Source organism: Sus scrofa, chromosome 2 (assembly GCF_000003025.6).
Source record: "Sus scrofa isolate TJ Tabasco breed Duroc chromosome 2, Sscrofa11.1, whole genome shotgun sequence".
Classification (NCBI taxonomy): Eukaryota; Metazoa; Chordata; class Mammalia; order Artiodactyla; family Suidae; genus Sus; species Sus scrofa.
In genome coordinates this window covers 15,561,735-15,575,532 of record NC_010444.4, presented here as the reverse complement: position 1 = coordinate 15,575,532, position 13,798 = coordinate 15,561,735, and the positions used below count along the sequence as shown (strand labels likewise).

The 13,798-nt window shown below is 38.6% G+C and overlaps 1 protein-coding gene across 2 annotated transcripts in view; it reads left to right on the top strand.

The window, feature by feature from the left end:
- C2H11orf49 (chromosome 2 open reading frame, human C11orf49) overlaps nt 1-13,798 on the top strand; it is a 205,477-nt gene that overhangs the window by 31,094 nt on the left and 160,585 nt on the right.

The following is a 13,798-nucleotide window of genomic DNA, read 5'->3' as shown; positions in this document are numbered from 1 at the left end:
AGTAGGATAAAAGAAGCCTGGATAATATCATTTGAGTATTCCTTTTAAAAAGTTAGGTCTATTCAGAGAGTATGAAAAAAATATTTCAAAATAATTCAGTTACCATCATGATTTTCCCGTTTTTTTAAAGTTTTACTGAATTATAATTGATTTACAATATGATAATTTATGCTGTATAACAAAGTGATTCAATTATACATATACACATATTTTGCTTCCTTTGTACAAAGCAAAACTTTGGCAATGTGTTTATATATTGAAATATAGGGAATTTTAGGGTCACGTATGATCAAGCCCAAGGACTTGGACCTGAATCAAGAGGGAAAGGAATGAAGAATGACTTCAATTTCCATTATCTTTAAAATGATGGGAGTTCCCGTTGTGGCGCAGTGGTTAACGAATCCGACTAGGAACCATGAGGTTGCGGGTTCGGTCCCTGCCCTTGCTCAGTGGGTTAAGGATCCGGCATTGCCGTGAGCTGTGGTGTAGGTTGCAGACTCGGCTTGGATCCAGAGTTGCTGTGGCTCTGGCGTAGGCCGGTGGCTACAGCTCCGATTCAACCCCTAGCCTGGGAACCTCCATATGCCATGGGAGCGGCCCAAGAAATAGCAAAAAGACAAAAAATAAATAAATAAATAAAATAAAATGATGGGAGTCGAATGATATGGTCTTGAAGTCCTTCTAGTCCTTAAGCTTTTATAATTCAGGAGCAGTGGTAAGAATAGTAATGAAGAGACTGGCTACTGATTCCAAGTTAAATAAAAAGAGAGAGGCTCACGGGACAATCTTATGGCACAGTCCTAAGTGATTTCAAGCCCTGGTGAAGAGGAATAGTGTGTTCAGTGGAAAGTTAAAAGGACAAGGAATTTCTGGGTTGGGACGTGATAGGTCATCATATGAAAGAAAAATGACCATGTGCTTCTGGAAAGAGAGAGTTGGGTTCTGGATATTTTTTAAAACATACAGGCCATGATCCCTTAAGAGAGCTATCGATGAACCTTAGGAGGTTCTTGAATGTTCTAAAATTATACACAACATATTAAGTTATAGCCTTTTTTTCTTTAAGAACATATTTGCAGCTTTAAGTGGACTCTTATCATGACCTAACAAAAAGCCACTCACTCATAAAAACAAATGATAGCGACACCAAATGATTAAAATGGAGAAAGGGTAATAAACTTTGTGGTCACGAAGTGGGTGAATGTGGTCATTGTGATATTTTCCGAGTAAGCTAGGTTTCAACCACAAAAGATACAGAAATAAGGGTTGAGAAAAATGCAAAGAATGGAGAGGAAGTTGCCGTCAGACAGCTTTGAGTCTTGCTTGGCTTGCCGTTATCTGGTGAGTGACCTTGGGCAAGTAAATAAGCTCTGTAAACCTCAGTTTCCTCAGCCGTAAAATGGGGATAAGAATGTCTACCTTAAATGGTGACTATGAAGATTAAATGAGGTACCACACATTGAGCACATAGTACAGGGCTTGGCACATAGTAGGTATTTGGTAAGCTTCTCCCCTCACAAGGTTTTAAGTTTTCTATATTTATTTTAGGGCACTTATTGTGGATTTCACTTGGAAGGGCTGGTCCTCAGTAAGTCCATCTTCTGAGAACTCCTCCGTGATGCTCACCCTCAAGATCATATCTTATTAAGTGGTTAGTCTAGAGGCTCTTTCCAATGAAGATTTGCAAGCTGGGTGTATAAAAGTCACACACTGGACTTGTTGCCTGGCAGCACGTGTCCCTGAGTGGTAGTACATGGCTTGCATTGTAATGTCATCCGTGCTGGGGCCAGCTGGCTGGACATGTACTGCCACATGGGCTAGGGACTCCATTCCTCAACAAAACAGCAGCCAGCACTAGGGTTAACAGAAAATGACAAACCAGGCATGGATGAGGGAGGCGCCAGCAGAGCAGCGGGATGTCCTTTGATTTGCTTCTGTTATTTGCATGTCTTTCTTGTGATGTCTGTGAAATGTTCAGAATGACAAAGTTTTTAAAAGACCTGCTGACTCCGCCTGAAAAATGTGAAAAACCTCCCATTTAGAGACCCATTATGTCCAGCTAGCCTGCATTTTCTATATCTTTTTCTTCATTTTTTATTAATGCAAACATTTGCATGAAGACAGAACCTTTGTTTCTTAAAGAGTTCATCTGCTCCTGCTGCTTACTGGCCCTGCCATGCAAGAGCACAACAGAACCTTTGTTACGCTTTCAGCAAAGCTGTTTATGAACGGTGGCTTACTGAGGACTGCTTCCTGTGCTGTGTGCTTCCATTTTGTCTAAAAGAAAAAAAAGAAAATAGTTCTGAGGAGTGAAAAGAATTTGGACTTTCTTTTATTCAAGCCTTGGATGTTGAAATGACAAGTAGCCCCCAAATTTGTGAGGAACTGGTAATTGCATCGAATGCATTTTTTTCACTTTACCTTGAACATAATGAGGCTCTTAGTCACAATAGAGGGAACAAGTGCTTTCTCACTGGAATAGAGAGAACAGTAAAAAGGCAACAGAAAGAAGGGTTGAGAACAGGACAAAAGTGGCTTCCGTAAGAACGCTAATATTGTAACAGAATGTGTTTTGGTACTTAGTGTTTCCCACCTGGGAGGCACAGTCCTGAAGTGGTTGAGATGAATAAAGGCTAGCGCCACAGTTTATAAATAGTGATGCATTTTACTTATTCATTCAGTAAATATTGGGATGACTGCTCCGTGGAAGACATGGAATGATCCTGAGTGGTATAGGGGATGACAGATAAATGAGTTACGGTACCTATCTGTCTTTAAGGAGTGGAAGTCTAACAAAGGGGTTTAACACATGTGTAACAGAAATAACTCTCTATCAAAGTAGCAAGTGCATTGGAAATATTTAAAATAGGTGTTTAGGGAGTTTAAGAAAAGGAAGATTGCTTCTGGCTGGGAGAGAATCAGGAAAGCTTCCTGTCGAGGTGGCATTTCAGTTGAGCCTGACGGGAAAGGTAGGCTCGGACAGGAGTAATGTGTCAAAAATTATGCGGCTCTGGTAAAATAGATCCAAAACACATTTTTATAGGGTACTTCGGTGTTTTACACCATTAACTTAGACTATATGTTAAGTGTTGGCGTGATTTTTTTCTTTTTCTTTTTAGGGCCGCACCTGCAGCATATGGAAGTTCCAGGCTAGTTAAATCGGAGCTGCAGCTGCCGGCCTACACCACAGCCACAGCAACATTGGAGCCAAACTGCATCTGCTACCTACTTGGCAGCTTGTGGCAATGCCAGATCTTTAACCCACTGAGCAAGGCCAGACATCAAACCTGTGCCCTCATGGACACTATGTGGGGTTCTTTACCTGCACCTGCTGAGCCACAGTGGGAACTCCTGGCATGAATTTTTTGTGTAAACTAAACTAGGTCCTTTCTGTCTAGCCTGTGCTCTTCCAGTCATTCATTGCATATGACTTTTGTGCACTTTGGCCTAGGCCTCTAAGCATTTATAAATATCTATGTTAGCATCCTTTACTTTCATAACAAAAATAGAAACTCAAAGGGATTATTGAGCATTATTACAGCCATATCCCATAAGCAGGGTGTAGACATAGTTCTGAGTGGGATTTGACATGTGAGACTCTCATTTGAAAAAGAATCCCTACCTTCATATAGAAGCAGTATCACTCAGAAGAGAGAGGATTGAAAATGCTCGTGAGTTTTCAGCTGCCTTAAATTAGAACTCTTCTCTCTCTTCCTGTATCTTCTTGCCATTAGATTAAATGAGATCCTGATGCTATTTTCTGAGTTGTTGTGCCAGTTAACTTTTACGAAATAGTTTGAATGTAAAGTGCTAATTAATTGATAAATTATTACATTAGTAACTTGTTGCATTAATATCACTAATCTGTATATTCATAGTTAAATTGCATATTACCAAACATAATTCCTAATGTTTTTCATAATTCATGATGAAAATCTATAAATGCATGGTTTGTCCCAAAAGCTACAACCTTTGATGACTATGTAGCACAATTAATTTTCACTTTATAACATTAATCCTTCCCTGCCTGACATGACATTATGAATGGCACATGATTTGCTCCATGTTTGTCAATTTGTAGTTTTTTTTAAACCCATGATGTTTTCTGGAAAATAGTTTTGTGTTTATGGAGTTGAATTGATAACTATAGTGCTGTGTGAATAACTATTTTTGCAAATTATCATTATGTCAGTTATTACTTGGGTCCTTCACGTGTCCATAGATTGTCACTGTGGGAAATGCAAGTGCTACTTCAGATTTCTCTGCTATTCAGGTAGTACATTTTTTAATGGTCAGCTAGCTGCGTGCTTCAAGTTTGGACCTCTGTAAAAGCCTCCTTAAAAAAAGAAAGAAAATGTGTGTAGCTTCTGCACTTGAAATTGCAAGACTCTAACATACTAATTCTGTATTAGGCGATTCAGGCTAGAAATACTATAGCAGTAAGATTTAAGTAGTTAGCCTTAATTGACATCCCCTCTCCCCCCTGCACCCCCCAAATCACCAGTTTTAGGAAGAAGAAGGGAAGAGGGAAGGATTAATGGTTGACTAGAGTCTGTTTGAATGTCAAGGGACTCAGCTTTGCACAGCTGTTAACTTGTACAATACCTTCCTTGGTTGAGGGAAGTAGACCTTAGTTTTTCATCCTCTCCTTTACATAAAAATCTTTAATCACCTCTTGTTTTCTGGTTGTCACAGGTGATGTTAACATATGTGTAATGCATTGTTTGCTTCTGGCAGATTTTTTAGTATTTGAGTTTGACTAGTTATATAGTAGCACTGTGCTGGTTTGGATGCCCGAATGTAATGTATTAGTTTTGTCTGTTTTATAATTAACTATTAGTGTAAAACATCTTTCCTTAATTTGTAAATTTGTTAAATTTGTTCTTAGAAAATTCTATGTGACATGAGTCATGCTGCATAGCTTTTTTAAGGGCTGTAATATAGTAGAGTGCAGACCAAAGACCTAGGTTCAAATCCTGTCTCTGCTGCTTAGCAGCCCATTAATCTTTAGGTACATGTCTGAGTCTTCCCTTTTTTTCACCTATAAAATGAAAATACAATAACTGTACCCATCTCATAGAATTGTTGTGAGAAGTGAATGAATTATTACTACCCATTAAAAATGTTTAGAATGTGGAGTTCCCGTTGTGGCTCAGTGGTTAATGAACCCGACTAGTATCCATGAGGACCCTGGGTTTGATCCCTGGCCTTTCTCAGTGGGCTGGGGATCCAGTGTTGCTGTGAGCTGTGGTGTAGGTCACAGACGAGGCTCAGATCCCTCGTGGCTGTGGCTGTGGCTGGCAGCTGCAGCTCTGATTAGATCCCCTATTAGACCTCTAGCCTGGGAACCTCCATATGTTGTGGGTGTGGCCCTAAAAGGACAAAAGACAAAAGAGTAAAAAAATAAAATGCTTAGAATGCTGTCTTGCATAGAGAGCTTAATAAATGTTGGTTGTCATTATATTTATAGGTTTGGCTACCATTAAGCAAACCCTGTAGGAGTTCCCGTCGTGGCGCAGCGGAAACAAATCAGACTAGGAACCATGAGGTTGCCAATTTGATCTCTGGCCTCACTCGGTGGGTTCCGGATCCAGCGTTGAGGTGGGCTGTGGTGTGGGTCTCAGATGCGGCTCTGATCTGGCATTGCTGTGGCTGTGGTGTGGGTCTCAGATGTGGCTTGGATCTGGCATTGCTGTGGCTGTGGCGTAGGCCAGCAGCTGCAGCTCCAATTGGACCCCCGGCCTTGGAACCTCCATATGCCGCAGGTGTGGCCCTAGAAAAGACAAAAAAAAAAAAAAAAAACCCTGTAATGATAAAGAGCTATTAAAAGAGGGAGGCCTCCTGCCTTTATATAAAGGGTATTTCTCAGGATGCTGACCTGTAAGTTGTGATTCATTTCCAGTTTTTTTCTGGGGGTCCATAGTTAAACTTGACACACAGCTACTTCATATTCAAAGCTAGTTAGTATTCAGGGATGCTTGATTTTTTTAACACCTTATTCTCTACTGCAAGTTTTAAATTTGTTTTTGTATTATACTGTTAATTGTGAACGCATGCTTTTGGTAAGGGATATAATTAGCTTAAATTAAATATCATACCAGAACAAAAGATAGGATAATAAGTTTACATGCTTGGAGTACAGAAGGCCTTTTGGGACAAGACACAAAACACAAAGGCCACAGATACTTTTTTTTTTTTTTTTTTTTTTTGCTGCTTTAGGGCCACACCTGTGGCATATGGAAGTTCCCAGGCTAGAGGTCAAATTGGAGCTGCAGCTGCCAGCCTACACCACAGCCACAGCAACACAGGATCTGAGCCATGTCTTAGACACCACAGTTCACAGCAATGCTGGATCCTTAACTCACTGAGCAAGGCTAGGAATGGAACCACATCCTCATGGTTACTAGTTGGGTCTGTTAACCACTGAGACATGACAGGAGCTCCCACAAATAAGTACTTTTGACTCTATCAACATTTTAAACTTCTGTGCAGTGGAAGATACCATAAACAAATTAAAAGAAAGCCATTAAGGTAGGTGTCTATATTTTCACATAGATAGAATTAGAAAAAAATAGAAGAAGAAAAAAGACAACCAGAGAGGAAAATGGGCAAAGAACACCAGCAGATTATTCACAGAAGAGAAAATGAAAATAAACTTGAAAATATGAGAGATCAGACATGTGATTGCCAGAGGCAGAGAGTTGGGGGAGAAGGAATAGGGAGAAGGTGGGAGTGGGTGGTGAGGCAGGGTGCAAATTTTTAGGAATCAGATGAATACTAGGTGTGTTAAGTACGGCGTAATGACTGTTAGCACTGCTATATGATATATGGGGAAGTTGTTAAGAGAGTCAATCCCAAGAACTATAAGAGCTCAAGGAGAAATTGTTCTTTTTGTTTTTTCCTTTCTTTTCATTGTACCTATATGAGAAGATGGATGTTAGCTTAACCTACTGTGATAATCATTTCACTCTCTCTATATTTTTTTGTCTTTTTGGGACTGCACCTGCAGCATATGGAAGTTCCCAGGCTAGGGGTCGAATCAGAGCTGCAACTGCTACCCACACCACAGCCATAGCAACTCGGGGCCTGAGACCTACACCACAGCTCACAGCAACGTCAGCAACACCAGACCCTTAACCCACTGATGGAGGCCAGGGATCAAACCCACGTCTTCATGGATACAAGTCAGGTTCATTACTGCTGGGCTACAATGGGAACTCCTTACAATATATGTTAAACCATTATGCTGTATTCTTCAACTTACACAGTGATGTATGTCAGTTATGTCACAAAGATGCATGTATCCTGTGATATGTCAACTCCATTTTGAGACATCTACCTTAGAAAAACTCTTGCACAGTGAAACAAGTACAAGACTGTTCAACCCAGCATAGTTTGCTATAGTGAAAATATAGAAGCAACCTCAATATTTATCAATAGAGAAGTATTTACCATTGGCAAATATTTTGTTCTACATTGTTTTGTAAAACCTCTCCAGAGGTGATTGAGTGAAAAAAGCAAGGGGTCAAAAGTACATGTCATTTAATTAAAAATAAAACCAAGCTCACAAACTGTGTATTTCTATATTTTATAAAGTATGCATACTGAACTGATAACAGGTGTTATCAGTGGGAACTGAGATTGGTCTTTTTTAACTTTTTCTGTATTGTTTGAATCTTTAAAAATAATGTGTAATTATAAATAAACATTTTAAAAAATTTAAAGATCATGGCAATACTTTAACTGTCTGGTTTACCAGTTGGAGCTTCTTTTTTAGCATTAACAATGGAGAGCCAGTAATTCTAGATAACATACAGTGTAAAATGGGACACATTGTAGGTCTTTGGCTTTTTCTTATTTTGTTTTGTTTTGTTTTTGTTTTTTGAGAGCTAGGGTTGTAGTAGAAGGACATGGGCTTTAGAGTCAAATCTTAAGTTTGAATTCTAGCTCAGTCATTTATTAAGACTTTGAGCAGGTTTCCTTAACCTTTCCGAGCTTCAAAACAGTCTGTTACCTCATCGGTTTGTATAATTGTTGCATGTGCTAGTTTTTCTCATTTCCTCATCTCCTTTGGTCAAAGGAAATTGGTCTAGTGTGGTCTAAGATCAAAGATGGTATTGTATGGTTGATAAAATATTTTACTGGAGCATACTGTATCCCTGGATCAGGACATAGCAGTAAAGATGGAGGATGTAAATAATTAATTTTAGAGGACTATTAACTTTTTAAACCATTAAACTCTCTATTTGTACTTGACAAGATCAAATACTATATCGTGTTAGTGATTTATCATGGTATTGAACTTGAAGCTTCTAAACAATTTACATGACAGGTTGTTGGTTAACAGGGTTACTTTTCTTATCTCAGAGAACAGTTTTAATTTAATTCAATATTTATTTGTTTCAGCTAGCATCTGAATTACAAGAGGCTTTAAAAACAAAAACATGTTTCAAAAGGACTCTGGCAAGGGAGGAAAAGTCAGATTTGAAGTTGAATATATGTATATACCCTGCTTTTCACTTGCATTGCTGTCGCTCTAATATCTAGTAATATCACATTTAGTAATTCATGTGAATTTTTATAGTGAAAGTTTTTTATTCTAGTAAGGGACTCTTTGTTAAATAATAATAATAATAATATGAATAAAATGAGTGGTATAACTCATGTAGGTGGCCCCTCAAGCAAAAACTTCCAAATAGAACCCCTAACCATTTAATTACAAAACAAACGGCTAATACTTTGGTGGTATTTATGCTTGGGAAGAGAGTAAAAAGAAAGTTTAAAGGCTGAAATGTGTATTTTCATATGTCTAGTGTTTTATATAGCCCAGGAATCCTTGAAGATAATCTATAAACATCCTTAGATAAGTAGAACTTTAAATAAGTAAGGGTGTTATGGTAGGTTGATCTCTTGGTATTCATTAGTGTTGAAACCCATTGTCTTATGAGTTTTACAATGTCTGGGAGAGATATACAGTAACAACTATAATAATAGCCACAATGATAACATAGTAGCTAATGTTTATTGCATCCTTACTATGTACCAAGCACTACACTAAGATTATTATATACATTATTTTATTTAATCTTCACTGCAACCTTAGCTGATAAGGTACTATTCTCCAATTTTATAGAAAGTTTGGGTAACTTGCTTAAAGTCACATAGTTAATAACTGCCAGAACTATAGAAATTAAATCTAGGTCAGCCTGACTCCAGAGAATTAGTATGTAGCAATAATAAATATGTAATCATTAATATGTTACCTTTTGTATATATCCGATGTTTTCTAAAGAAGTAGTTTATGTTTAGATATATCCTTGGTGATACCCATTTTATAGCAAGAGTGACTGTGATATAAAGAAATTTGAGTAGCAGGAGGTGATTCAACAGAACCAAGTTTCTGATCTGCAGTTGCTTTTATTAACAAGGTTCTCATAAATATCATACAGTGTTTACTGATATTTTACTTAGATTTTTCAGTGCAACATGTTGAAGTTGTAAGTGTTTATCTCAGACTGTGATGCTATCTAAGCAAGTCATGGACTCTTGGACCTTAGTGTGGATTTCAGAACAATGGAGCCTCTTGGTTCATGTTAGAAAACTTAATCCTGGTCTTCTTGTGGAAATCATAGCAAAGCAGAAGAGGAAAAACCAATCTGAAGTGTTTTTCCTTTTCCAAGAGGGCAGCTAAGGTGCCCAGATATCTTTGCCCTCTGGGGATGCAGGTGTGCAATTTTTATTCTTTAATCATTCACCCAAATTAAAGCCTATTCCTATGCATTTAAAAAATAATATAAAATGACACTCCATATTTTATTGCCAGACAAGAGCTTTGAACTTCTGTCTCATTGAAGTTTGATAAAGTGCAAGGATTTTCCAGAGTTGGGTGGTACCCTTAACCACAGAAGGAACATCGTGCTGGTAAGAACCACACGTGAAGGAAACCACCAGGAGCAGAAATTAGAGAGCTCTTCCCACTTGGCTTGTGAGGAACTCTCTGTAGGGAGAACTTCCAACCTCTGTAGACGCGTCTTAGCTCCTTCACTTCACGCACAGATGAAGAGCACCAGGGCTTTCTGTTTCCACTTTGTGAACCAGAGATGAGTGGAGTGGATACTTTGTGATGGAGTGGTTCTTTGTAAGAAACTTTGAAATGTGGGGACAAGTTCTAACTTCACACAAATGCTTATTGGCAGGCATACCTATGCAGGCAGGGACAGGATGCACACACACACTCACATACACTCGTATGAATTCATATGGACACAATTGGACCACATCTCTCAGATGGTTTTACTATCGATGTGCACCCCTGCTTTTGTGCTCTGTGTAAAATGAGGATCAAATTTATTTCTAAAATCGATTATAAAGTGTCAGAGATGAGGCAGTTTGTTATGTAGTGTCAAGAGCATGGGTTCTTGGTAGGAGACACACCTTGTTTTGAGTCTTGGCTTCTCTTACTAGCTGTGTGATCTTGAGCGAGTTACTTCAATTCTATAAATCTCAGTTGTCCCATTTGTAAAATGGAAATGTGATCAAAATATCTATCACAGGATTGTTTTGAAGACTGAATAATGCATGTAAAACAGTTATCACACTCTATGGCACGTGTTGTTCAATAAGTTGCACAGGTGCTTAAAATTGGTAGAGCTGTTAACTATTATTATATGTAATAAATGCTAAACACCTGATTGGTAGGTGAATATTAAACAGGTGTAGTCTTTTTATTTGTTTTCCTTTTTCCTTTTCCCCTCCTTCCACCTTTTTTTGGGGGAGGTACAAAGTCTATTTTCCAGAAAATTCCTCCTCTTTCAGGAAGACAATATTTTGATTCTAACTGCTCTGAAAAACATTTATCTCCTTAAAGGGCTTTCACACTGACTTTTAATTCCTAGAGCTAGAGAGGAGAAGCAGAAATGTTTGCTTCTAGGTAGGGCTCTTTGATTTCTACCATCAAAAAGCAAAACAACCAAAAGAATAAAAAAAATCTTTTTATTTATTTATTTTTTTTATTTTGTTTTTTGTTTTTGTTTTTTGTCTTTTTACTATTTCTTGGGCCTCTCCCGCGGCATATGGAGGTTCCCAGGCTAGGGGTCAAATCGGAGCCGTAGCCACCAGCCTACGCCAGAGCCACAGCAACACAGGATCTGAGCCGCATCTGCAACCTACACCACAGCTCACGGCAACGCCAGATTGTTAACCCACTGAGCAAGGGCAGGGACCGAACCTGCAACCTCATGGTTCCTAGTCAGATTCGTTAACCACTGCGCCACGACGGGAACTCCAGAAGGAATCTTTTTAAGTGGACGGAAGAAGGGAAGGAAAATACAAAGGTGAAAGTTTAGCTGATTTTAATGTTTGGCCATTTTTCCTCCCAATTTTATATATACTTAATTATAAAACAATTGATGCCAGACATTGCCATGGATTATTTCATGACTTCACTCCCAGTTTTGTCTATTTCTTAGAGAAACTGTTTTTCCAGTTGGATGAACTGTTGAAGAAGCACTGGTTTTGTTTTCAGATCTTTTGGGGGTATGGGGGTTGGAGAATATTTGCTGTAACTGATAGCTGTTAGTTTTGGGAAGCAGTCACATTGATAGACTAAGTTATGGAATGTAAACATGTCATTCATCTGTACTTTAGGCTGGTGCAAACGTGATGAAACGATAGGTCACCATTGTCAAATAAAGACTCTCCTGAGTACAGCTTGGGTAGATAAACCTATTTGCTTTATAAAGTCTCACTAGACTACCAGGACTTCAGGAATTTTTTTTTAAGTACCCCTTCTTACAAATTTTAGATAATTTCTCCATATTTTCCTGAGGGCTGAAACTATGAAAGAGACAAATATCCATCTTGGTAGCAACTTTTTAGAATTGCTTTTTTAGCAGGATCTTCATTACTTTGGGTTGCCTTTTTTTTTTTTTTTTTTTTTTTGGTTTGTTTTTAGCTCCAGATGAAAGGTGTTTCTGTTTTTTTTCCTTAAAAAAAAAAAAAAAAAAAAAAAAAGGATGGGAAATGGAAGCACTGAATTAGAAGTTTCTATGCGAAGTGTGCCAGGATACCACTGTGATACCTAAAGACAAAACTCATGGAAGGGGAACAAGCATTTGGTGGGCACCTGCTATAAGAGAAGCTCTGCTATCTTACTAGAGTAAGCCTCCAATAGCCCATTGAGATAGGCTTTTCATAAAATGTAGTGTCAGAGTTCCTGTTGTTGCTCAGCGGTAATGAACCCGACTAGTATCCATGAGGATGGGGGATCAATCCCTGGCCCCACTCAGTGGGTTAAGGATCTGGTGTTGCCTTGAGCTGTGGTGTAGGTCACAGATGAGGCTCAGATCCTGTGCCATTGTGCCTGTGGCGTAGGCCGGAAGCTGAAGATCTGATTTGACCCCTAGCCTGACAGCTTCTATGTGCCACAGGTGCAGCCCTAAAATGAAAAAAAAAAAAAAAAGTAGTATCAAGCAAATCAGGAATTGTGGTTTATGAAAAGTGGTAGTATTATTATCCACATATTACAGTAAGGAAATAGGCTTGCAGAGTAACTTGTTCAAAGTCACACAAGTAGGAATTAGGAAGGCTGAGAATGGAACTCAAATCTCTCAGATCTCCAAAACTTAGGTTCTTAACCAGTGATTCTTAAACTTCAGGATACATAAGAAATATCAAGGGTACCTGTTAAAAATTACTGGGCTCAGAGTTCCCGTCGTGGCGCAGTGGTTAACGAATCCGACTAGGAACCATGAGGTTGCGGGTTCGGTCCCTGTCCTTGCTCAGTGGGTTAAGGATCCGGCGTTGCCATGAGCTGTGGTGTAGGTTGCAGATGCGGCTTGGATCCAGAGTTGCTGTGGCTCTGGTGTAGGCTGGTGGCTACAGCTCCGATTAGACCCCTAGCCTGGGAACCTCCATATGCCACGGGAGCGGCCCAAGAAATAGCAAAAAGACAAAAAAAAAAAAAAATTACTGGGCTCTAATTAGAATTTTAAGATCACTAAGTCTGAGATAGTGTCAGATGATAAATTTGCATTGTAACAGATTTATCAGGTGATTCAGTTCAAGAAGTTAATTAACCATATTTTGAGAAAGAATGAAATTATGATTCTTTTATAAGTTACATGTGGAATATAAAATATGATACAAAGGAACTTATTTACAAAACAGAAACAGCCCCACAGACATAGAAAACAAACTTGCAGTTACCAAAGGGTAAAGGGAGAGAGAGAGAAATTAGGAGTTTGGGATTAACATATACAAACTACTGTATATAAAATAGACAGCATGGTTCTATTGTATAGCACAGGGAACTGTATTCAATATCTTATAATAACCTGTAATGGCAAAGAATATGAAAAAGAATATAGGTATAAAATATTATATATATATATATAAAACTGAATTACTTTTCTGTACATTAGAAACTAACACATTATAAATCAACTATACTTCAATTAGGAAAATAAATAAAGTTTAAAAAATAGATAAGGTAAATTGTTTCTTTCCATACTTGATAAAGAAGAAAACAGGAGTTCCTGTTGTGACACAATGGGATCAGCAGTGTCATGGGAGCACTGGGACGCAGGTTCGATCCCCAGCCTGGCACAGTGGGTTAAGGATCTGGTGTTGCTGCAGCTGTGGCTTGGGTCACAGATGTGGCTCCAATCTGATCTCCGGCCTGGGAACTCCATATGCCTCAGAGCAGCCAAAAAAGAAAAAAGAAAAGAAAACAGGTGAAAATCAAATAAGTATCCAAGATTAAGCTGTCTGAGCAGAGCCATGACTCCAGCCCAGTTCT